We start from the raw sequence: 11349 nt of genomic DNA on the forward strand, positions 1-11349 counted from the left end.
AGGGAGATTTTTCTCCTTTTGTTCATTGCCACAGCTTTGTATTTGTGTACAGGGAAAAATTTATTGTGATGGTCCTTTTCTATAAAATTTTTGGAAATGCTGCCTTTAGCACAAAAATATTTGATTTGTCATTGGAAACAACTGTTATTGGACATGTCAATGCTGAACAAGTTGACCTTTCTTAATACTTTTACTCAAAGAAACTGAATATTTATAGATAACATATTTGGGACAAGATGTGGCAGGTCACAGTTACATGGGCTTAAACTTAAATTCCATTTGGGTACAGCAAAACCCACATTCAGAATAGGAGCCCTATTGTGCTACTATGACATGGTCTTTGATTTCCTTCTCTTACTTTTTTCAATAAAATCTATTTAAGCAAGAGGGCACATTCCAAATTAAAAGATAACCAGAATTTTACTAGAATCTTACCTGCATTTAAAACTGCATCCATTTGCTTACAGTTGATTTATTTTAATTAACCTCATGCAGAAAATGGGAAGGTACTGTGCAGTCGAGATAGTAAATCAGGCCCAACCACCTGCTACTTCTCATGCCCAGTTCCTCTCTCCCAGCCCTGGGGTAGCAAAGCACACCATTAATTCCCAGAGGCAGCCTCATGATCCTACTCCAGGAAATGAAATACATCACTTCTGAGTTAGGCACAGCAGCTGAGTCTCCCACTGACCAAAAGTCTGTCCCAAAAGAGCATGTGTAACACTACAAGGAACAATGAGTACAAAGAAAACTTCCTTCTTACTTTCAGCTTCACCCCAAGCTACACAAAATACCACAGGCTTGCAACATATAGACACACAGAGTGTGGCAGAGATAAGGAGGGAGGTGCAAAATGCAGCTCTCTATCTTCTTCCACATTACACTTCAGAGCCAAAATGTATCTTTTCATATCTACCTTTGCATCTTTCATGCATAACTGCTTTTCATCCCCACCATACCTACACACAGGACAGACACAGCAATTTTAGGTCATCTGGCTTAGAAAAGCCATCAGCCCACAGAACAGAATAAACAGTGACAGTCCCGGGAGAGCTGCAGTAGGTGCAGAGTGAGTCTTTGCGACACGCAAAGCATATTGCTTCACCCTAGTTGGCTTCTAATGCTGGGACATTCCCTAAGCTCTTCATGAGCAGCTATCAGTAAAACATGAATTCTGAGAAAGCATGCACTGCACAGAGTGTTCCCATATCAGGGACGACAGAGCTAGAATGAGGCAAGATGGTCCTATCTACCCTATAAGTTAATGGAAAGTTTCACAGTAAAAAAAGGCATGTTTTGCTGCATGCTTCTGTCATTTACCATCTTTGGAAGTACAGACATGCTGCTAGCCTCTCTTCTCCTTTGCAGCAGGCAGGCCAGACCACAGTGCAGAAGGTTCAGTAAATAGCTGCTATATAAGTGCAGCAAATCTCAGTTAAGAATGGCATTCCTTTCATCCCATGTCAAGTCCAAATATTCTGTCTTTATTTATTAAGGCACTTCATGACAGCCATTATATTAATACTTGAATCTGTTGAATTATATATATAATTTTATATATATATACACTATATATATTATATATATAATTTATATAATATATAAGTGCCATAAAACAGAGCTCACAATCAAGTTAGTAACGTAGCCTGGAAAATGGAGAGGGTTCATCCCCTGCCACAGACCAGTTATGTTCAGACGTCATGTAGATAGTCCTGGTGTAGTTCTGAATTAACTACCTCAGATCATGGCAGCAGCTTAGTTGCAACAGCGCAGACAACAGCAGGTGACCAGGATTCTAGGCAACATCCCATTATACCATACAGTATGTTTTTAAGAAAAGATACATACCCCTCTGAAATTCACCTTGTCATCCAAACAGTCTTTCAACCCCTCTCAACTTTTGTTTGCAATTCCTTCCACCATCACCAGCTGTGAATAATGTCAGTTTTACTTGTTCCTCTGCTTAGAAATTTTCTTAGTGCTGTATTTGAATTTAATAATTTCACACCTTCTGCTCCTTTCCTGCCTGTGCAAAGGTGCAATGAAGTGACACAAGGCAACGAGACTACAGGGTGCTGATAACTTAGTGCTTAAAAGAGGGACAAAAGGGAATAAATACAGTAATGGTCAGAAGGCATTCCAGGATTTCTAGGGATAAGAAAGGAACAAGCAGGATGGCTTGTAGCAAACTTCCTGGAAAAGAGAGAGACAGACAAAGGCCACAAGGATGAGCATTACTAAGCATTAACAACTGAGTTTTACCATGATAGGTGGAACCTGTGGAAACTGTGCTTTCACAGGAGGTAATAAACTTTGCTTCAGCACAAGAAAGCCCATTTGAGTACTTGAGTACTCAGGTGACAGCTCTCAGTAGAAATGGCCATGAACAGTTTTAAAAAGAGCATTTTCAAACACAACTCTATGGTTTTGGTAGAGTTTTTTGGTTTGGGTTTTTTTGTGCTCACATTTTTCCAATCTAAAAGACAGCACTTTGTTTTCTTCCAGCCATGGCATGGAAATAAAAGATTTTGAGGGACAGCAGTTACTGGAAACAATCATCCTCAAAATCCTTCCTGAGATGGGAGTGCACTCTCAGAGAAGTTTTTTCATCCCATAAGCATGCATTAGAAATACACATGCATCGTGAAACCCAAAAACTTCAGTTAAACAGCGCTTTTACAGAATAGTAAAGGACAGAGAGCAATCAGAAGTTGTTTCCTTTCTGCTTTGTGGCAACTGTAGAGATTTCCCTCAAACGTCAAAGCATAAATACAAACTTCACTTTTTACCACAAATGCAGACCTTGTTACCACAATGAAAAAAAAAGTTTAAAATCCTTGTATCTACTCTAGAAAATGTTATATTTGCTTGGGACAGCTCAGCATGCAAAATATTAAAAGGAAAAGTTAAAAAAAAATTGCCCAAGCATCAGAATTCTGACAAGCTGGCATTACAATGGCAGATGAGTTTCTGCAGACATTTTTTGTTTCAAATTCCTGAAATTAGAATGTAGATCAGGTCTGCAACCTGTATCTCTAGAATTGTGCCAGATCCTGACAAAAAGACTCTAAAGGGAACACTAAGATTTTATAGCTGATTGTGTACTCTATGGCATAGTACAGCGTAAGTGCTCTTCCAGAAATCCACATCATTTGAAGTGCTTAATGAGAAAGTAGCAAGCATTGTTCACATAATAACACTGTCCTGATGCTCTAAAAACTGCTACACATTGTAAATTTCAGTCCAATATTTTCTGGTTTTCCATCAATATGAATTCCATAGCCATTTTCATGAAGATTTTTAAGCAGGAACTGTACCTACATGTTCTTTAAGCAGTTTGATTTCCAACTATGTGTATATTTCCAAATCTCCATTCTGTGCATTCAAACAAAAATGCTGGTTTTGGTAGCTACGAAAATGTCCTATAGATTTGCTATGTAACAGTATCTTCTAAGGCTTCATGCAAAATATACTTTGACAGACTTATTTGCCTTTGAAACTGTTTAGGTAAAGAAAGACACATAAGTACATCGTCATTCAGAAAACACTTCTTGAGATATGAAGGAGAATTGCAAGCACTATACAAAATTAAGAACATGGTGTATTAGGCACTCCTAATTAAACAGCATTTAAAATACAAACCCCACCCAGCTGACTGAGCATAATTGCAAAACGGAAGTTGACATGAGATGTACAGCTTTTTTCTTTGTTTATCTAAAGGCTCCTTGCAGCAGGTTACCTTCTCGGGAAAATGCAGCGGGGTCGAAATCCACGTGCTGCTGTGTTGGATGCTAAAGCCTGGTACCAGGTCCCCCCGGCATCAGAGCAGCAACCAGGAAGCGTCCTTTAGCCCTTTCGCTAACGTCACAAGCTTCACACGCAACAGACATTTGGAGATTCTCCCCGTAAGAGATACAAGGTCTGTGACAGAGCTTTCAGCTCGGCTACCGCCCAGCCGGGTACCCGCACGCCCCGGGCTGTGCCGTTCGGAGCCGCCGCCTCCTCCCTCTGGCGGCAGGCGAGCTGCCCGTGCAGCGCAGCGCCCATCTGCCCGCTGCCATGAAGGGTGGGTAACGCTGCTCTCCTCGTCCTGTGGAGAAACAGGTGCCCCTCATCACAGAATAATTTAGCTTGGGGGAATTTCTACTGCGATAACATATAGTCCAGCCAGCTGATCCAGCTGAAGGTAACTTCAAAGATCAAGTTGCTCAGGCCCTCGTCCATTGGAACTTTGATGTCTTCAAGGAAAGGGATTATACCAGCTTCCCTGGCTCCTTTTCCAGTGGCTGCTTATTCACACTGTGATTATTTTCTTTTTCCACTTACATTCAACTGGGTTCTCCCTTGCTGCAATCTGTGATGGTTGCCTCTTAATCCTCTTGCTGATGAGCTCTAAGAGTCTCTTAGATTTGAACTTAAACACAGGTCCAGGTGTGCACCTTACTGCTAACTTGATTTTGCCCTCATTACTATAGCTGATGGATTTGAATCAGGGCTTTGATATTATATGATACTTGTAAAGATCAAAAGGCTTATAAGGTACAGGTGACCTTTCAGAGGTGCTTATGTTTCTGAACCTACTGTGACTTGTCCCTCCCTTTGTGGGAGCTGGCAGTTTGGAAACAAAGAATACATGCAAAAACACGATCCTGCAGTTTCGCAAGAAGTTAGGTTTGCTTATCACTGGTTTTATTTTACTTCATACTTTGTACAGAAAACAAAAAGCCCACATGCTTTTGTTTCTGATTCTGTTGCAGAGAAATCACCAAGCCTCACAATCAAAATCCCCACGCCTCACAATCAAAAGCCCAAAGAGCTGTTGCAGAAGTCATATCTTAACTGGAACATACTTCAGTCACAAATCCTCTAGTTCCCACTAATTGAAAAAATGCAAACAGAAACCCACACATCACTTGGAATTCTTCTGTACATTGCTAATTTGGTGAACTTGGCATAAATATTTTACCATCACGTGGGCTGAAGAACCCTACATGATACAAATGTAGTATCAAGGGAAAAGGCAATCTTTTTCTTTAGAAAATATCCTTTACCTAAACTGCAGCTTGATCCAGGCTAGGCCTGTTCTTATGCCTGTGACAGGAAACTATCTCCCAAATTTAAAGCAGGAAATAACAGGCTTAGATTAATTTCCCCACTTATAGTCTAGTTCTAGAGCTCATGTTTCCTTGCCAGTTTTCAACTTTTCCAGTCCTCATCTTGCTCTTCCAAAGTAAGTAAATATCACATAGCCATCATGCAATTTCTTTTTCCTATTTTCTTAATTGTCTCTGCTTACCAAGTCAAGTTCAATCTCTGATCTGATTTCTGCCTAAAAGTCCATGTTTCCTCAAACCTCCAGGACAACTAATCTCCTTGTTCAAGAATAATTTTTGCTGAGCCACTAAGCTTCTGCTTGGACTTTCAACAGCTCACCTTTTTGCAGATTCAGGATGTAACTGGTTTTTAAAGCTGCCTATAGCCAAATTCTTCTTTTGGTTGTCAGGCACGTTCCTTCTGTCTTTTAATTCCAATAGCCCTGGATGAGCTTTAGCATCTGTTTGTGTGTAATAATTCCTATAATGTGGCATTTGTGATATATGTCCTTCCTGCAGAGTCCATCTGGCAAGACTGTTCTCTTAATAAATATCCTAAGAGCTGTCGTTATTGTCCAGCATGTTGTTACACAGCTGTCCCTCCCTGATAATAGCTACTCCTATGTTTATATCATAGTCTATTCACCTCAGACGCTTTGGAGCAAGCTGAGAAGCTACAACATAAGTGTAGCACTTTCACACCAGCTGCTGTCAGGGCACGAGGGATAACAGTATGTGTTGGAACTCTTTCACTCTAGGGAGGCTTCTTCTAGTCAGAGCAGCCTTGCTTGTTTCAGTACTTACATGTCCAAAGGACTAGTGATTTTACTACCAGCACAGATAAAACTGTATATTACTACAGCTGGGAAAGCAGCCATTTTCAACTGCCATTGGATTTCTCCATAAAATCTTTATACTCTACCAGCCTGTGGCATCATCTACCCTACATAACAGCACTGCAGCATATGGCCTAGGTGCAGCGAAATGGATTAGGGACAAGCCACATTATCATAGTATTATAAATGCTGCTTATCAAGTATCCAAACTTCATGCCTTACTTCCTTGTAAAGACTGAAATCTCCAAGACTGTCAGTAGAGCATTTCTTGAGCACAGCTATCAGAGTTTTAATTAGAAACTGTTACAACACATTAGGAAAAGGAAATTCCATGTATCAAGATTTCTGTTTGCATAAAAATAGCAATTGTCTTAGCTATTGCAAAGTAAATTCCATCTGTTTCTTCTACAGATCTCAGTATTCATTGTAGGTCCTAAAATGGAGTGAGTTCACAGTTTAAGACAGTAGTGCTAGGAGGTTGGTTGGCTTAATCTGTTCAAATCAGCATGTTTGAAACACGTTTCTCAGATAAGACCTTGCAAGAAGGATTAATCTAAACTTGAGAAATCAAAAATGTTCCCAACCAAGTTACTGAAAAACTCTTTTTCTCATGTTAGTCTGTCTTGTAGGTGGCTGAAGCTGCTACATTTTCATAACTCTAGTTTGACCAGCATCCACGAAAACAGTTTAGATTGTGCCATGTACTCTCAGGATATGTCCATACAGAACCACATAATCTGGCACCAATCGCTAAATGCAAAAGAAACAGAAAGGAGTACAAAGATCAAATATTTCTCTTTACAGATCCCAGGTTTATTTTCTGTGTTCTGAACAGAGAAAAGGCTTCGTGAAGCACATCAAGATGTCACAAAAGCATTGTAGCCTCTAGGAAGAAAGCTATAGCGAAATGTTCCCTACAGCTGAAAGCAAATAGTGGCATAATGAAAGCAGATACCTTGAAGGATGAACACAAATTAGTATTATGCTGACACCCATCAATGACTCTTGTAAACAACTGTTCATACAAATAACAAAGTCATTGTGGATTCTCCTGGCTCAATGCTCTACTTCTGCAGAATTATTTTCTATAGTGTGTTAGAGGAAAAGGTAGAGGGGAAAAATAAAGGAAAAAAAAAAAAAAGGGTTTCAGTAAGCCTATCTATTAATCTAAATGATGCTTATTTCACAAGTGATAATGCCCAAATGGCAAAGCAAACCAAATGAAGTGTCTGGTCTCCTTTCTGTTTGCTTCTCTATACATTCGTTCTACATAGGTATCAGGTATTCAGTTTCACTCTCTAGAATCAAGAAAGGCGAAATTTCTTGCCACCAGGTGGCAGGATCTTCCCAGCTAAAAGTCACACCTACGCTGTGATGTAGCAGAGTACCAACTGTCAGGACTTTAAACCAGTTCTGTGAACCAGGATGCTTGCTTCAGATGAGGAAGGTTTTTGTTTGGGTTTCTTTGTGTTTCTTCCCCCCCCCCCCACCCCAGTAATAAAATTGAGAGAAAAATCTTTTTGAAAAGCAATATAAGAGATCACAAAGCCTTGTGGACAGCAGAAGTTGTCATTGCCTGCTCAGTTTGAGAATTATAACTGAAAAGGCTTCCAGAATTATTTTTTTTAAGTACTTAGGAAAAAAAATGTTTTCCCACTCTGGACTGATTCCTATATAAGCACTTTTTCCTGTTTAAAAGCAGAATTCTCAAAGCTCTATTTCTGCCACCTTCCATTCCAATTTTTCAGCATGAGCAAAGCCACTCATGTCTATTTAATGTAGCAGCTGCCCTTGTGACAATCAGGCACCCACAGCCACACAGGGCAGCGTTTTTTTTTAATTTTTGGGAAACAGATATTTCAACCAGAAAATCGTTCTGCAAGCTCATCAGCATACTCTAGAAGATTGGAAGAGTCTAGGTTCTATTGATTTTCATTGTAGCGTTCTGTCATCTGTCATCTGTATAACACTTAAGCACACACACTCCCTTTGTGTTTTGAAGATGCCAATGCAAAATGCAGCTCCATGGAGAAAGCCAAATCAGTCACTCAGAAATATGCTGGTAAGCAGACAGTAGAAACTTCGGTGTTTAGTTGTTTGGGGTGTTATTTTGTTTTGTTTGTTTTTGGGCTTGTGTGTGTGTGTGTGTTGTGTTTTTTTGTTTTTTTTTTTTCCAGTTTAACAAAATACACTGAAGCAGCCAAGGTCTTCTAAAACTCCTTCTAGTTTCAAGTGTTGACCCTGAAACTAATATTCCCAATAAAACAATAGCTTTTGCATTTATACACACATAAACACAGAGTAAAGACTAGAGTGAAAACTAGACAAAGACTAGAATTTGGAGGAAAATTCTCATTATGTGAATTCACCTCCACTTCCCCACACTTATTGCAAGGAAACATACTCTGTTCCACTGCTCCTCTCCATCCCTCCTAAACCACTCAAGTCAGCTCCAGCATGCCTTTTTGGTAGACAGTGAGAATTCACAAGCTCAGACATCAGTCCCTCTGCCCTGTCTCTTTCCCTCCTCTTCCTCCCAGGAGATCTCACAGATGATCTCCCTCGCTGTGGCCATACATGTGCAACAATTGTACTGGGTATACATACAAGTAGAGGTTATTTTCCTACCCTGGAAGTATTATGAACCTGAATCACAGAATGGCAAGGGTTGTGAGGGACCTCTGGAGATCATGTAGTGAAACCCCCCTGCCAAGGCAGGTTCACCTAGAGAAGGTCAAGCAGGAACACACCCAGGTGGGTTTTGAATGTCTCCAGAGACAGAGACTCCACCACATCTCTGAGCAGCCTGTTGCAGTTCTCCATCAGCCTCACAGTAAAGAACTTCCTCATGTTTAGATGGAACTTCTTATGTTCTTATTTATGAATGCAGCATGGAAATAAATTGACTAGTTGTGTCTTTTGTTCAGATTGTGCTGAACAAACTGGAAATTAAGTAAAATCGCTCATGCAAGTTCTGTCAAAGGCTTTCAGAGAAGTTATTACATCACATCTATAAATAAATAAATTATAAATAAATATTTGCTGCAAGTATTTTAAGTTAGCTGCCTAAGAATCTGACATGAAGCTCAAGCATATGGAAAGCATGGAAACTTTTTGCAAAGATATTAAATTGCAGCATGTACACTTATATCTTCTCTTTTGTACTAAGCAGCATTATTTGATGCAGTCTGGAGTGACTGAGTAAAAGGGCTATTTACACAATATGAGAACAGGATTTACGCAGGAGAGTTATTGCAGAATTTTGTTATGCTCCAGAGCTGGCCAGCTGAGAGTCTATCTTATTACAGAAAGGGCAGTATTAGAAGATGAACCAAACAAATGATCTTATGTAACCGGCTAGATCAAGTTGGTAAAATAGCTTTATGAACCACCTTTAAACTGGGTTATGACCATGAGAAGATAATGAAGTGTTTTCATGCTGTCATAGAATCTGTTTTTCAAGTCAGGGCAGACCAAGCTCAAACTCCAGTGAAGTTGCAATATCTTATCACCTTTCTTTATCTAAACACCAGCAAGTCTGGTATTTATGAGAGGGAGTAGTGCCTCTCCGGGGTGGTGGTCTGCTTCTAGCTTTCACACACAGAATGGTATGTCTCCTCAGACTCTGCACTGGGATTTGATTACCTTTCGCACAGAATAACATATATGTTCACAAATACATCACATATGAGGACCCAAATCAAGATATCTTCTTCTTCCGTGCAAGGCTAAAACACAAGACATCACTCGCATCACTTTGACCACATGCAGTTGACAAAAAAGCTATGTGCAAAACCACAGGAGCACACAGGAAGAGTTGTCTTGTCTTGAATCTGGTGACACAATCCAGGACACGTTCCTTATACTTTGTAGAATAAGCAAAAAGTAGCAACAAGCATCCTGTTCTGAGGTTTAATATGGGTTTGGTATCTTCTTGACCTAGTTTTGTATATACCTGCCATCGTCGTATGCCCAACAGTCTTCTCTTTATGTAGCTCTATTCCAATATAATTTCTATTAGAGCTAAGATCATACTTTGTTATTGTAAATGAATACCAAATTTATTAAACAACTCTACCTGCCTTATCAAAAATTAAACTGCAGAAGAAAGTCTGCAAAGCGTGGAAACAATGCTTTTGGCTGTTCAAATTGAGTTGTTTTATTTTTATTACAAACTCTAGGAAAGGAAACGTAATTTGTAGAGTATTTATAATCAGCAATACCTGCCACACATCTGCCTGCCTGTAAGGAAGGCATGAAAAAGTCACAGTATCACAGTATATCAGTATATCAGAGGTTGGAAGGGACCCCAAGATATCATCAGGTCCAACCCCCCTGCCAGAGTTACATGAAGGATTTATCCCCACTCTGAGGAGCATCACATGAAGGATTTATCCTCACACTAAGGAGGATCTAAAATGATGTGTGTTTAACTAGACCTGCCTCATCATGACTGTGATAAAGCCAGTTTAGGAGAGACAGAGAAGTCAATAGCTCTTAGTGCTAGTCTACAGTGCTTTCAAAGAGGCTGTGAAAATGGCCAAAGTGAATTCAGTGGCATCACACACTTCAGTTTAGATAAAGAGAGCAATGATATTTCTACACTGCTGCTTTTATTCATATGTGCAACTGTAATACCCCTTACACAGAGAAAAGTCACTGACTTCTGCATTCATACTGTTTTCAAGTTGCCATTATTTCAAGAATGGATTTGGTGGGACTTAGACTGTTGACTAAGTATTTTGCTAAAGCTGAAAAACTTTCACTGAAGGATTTCCTGGCAGTTTAATTCATCAGCGTGGCAAAAGATCTCTGGGGATATTTGCAGCCTATTCTTAAGTAATTGGAATTTATTTTAACTGAGTCTTTACCAAAAGGGAAATGTTTCACTAAAAGGTTTAAAACCAACAAATCAAAGATTGCTGAACAGTTCAGTTTCAGTCTTCCTAGTCAGTTATTCAACTTGGATAGGTTTCTGCCAGTAGGGCTGGGTTGTACCTCTTTTTGAAGAGACTCACTGGATTTCACAGAAAAATGTACTCCAGTGTTCCTGTCATGTACATATAGTTAACCTAGATAATCTCATGTGCACATAAGTACACTAACAATTAAAAGATGCTTCTGCCTGTTCCAATCATACAGTGTTTGACATTTTAGTGGCCAGAGTGAGACACATAGGTTCTGTTCCAATCTTTCACTCAAGAGAGTCAAACCGTACAGAAGCTGAAAGCATTTAATTATTCATTATATTGACTTTTTAGCTTTAAAATTCATGAAGTAGGTAAGTCACACTTCAGAACCCCCTCTTTCCTCCACCAAATGCCTGTCTCTTTTCTTCTGGGGCTGTGATGTTTATACTTGTTGCAGCTACTCATCATAGTTCCTACACAAACAAGACTACCCTTCACAATTTGTTCTAT

This window comes from Indicator indicator, chromosome 19 (assembly GCF_027791375.1).
Source record: "Indicator indicator isolate 239-I01 chromosome 19, UM_Iind_1.1, whole genome shotgun sequence".
NCBI classification, from domain to species: domain Eukaryota; kingdom Metazoa; phylum Chordata; class Aves; order Piciformes; family Indicatoridae; genus Indicator; species Indicator indicator.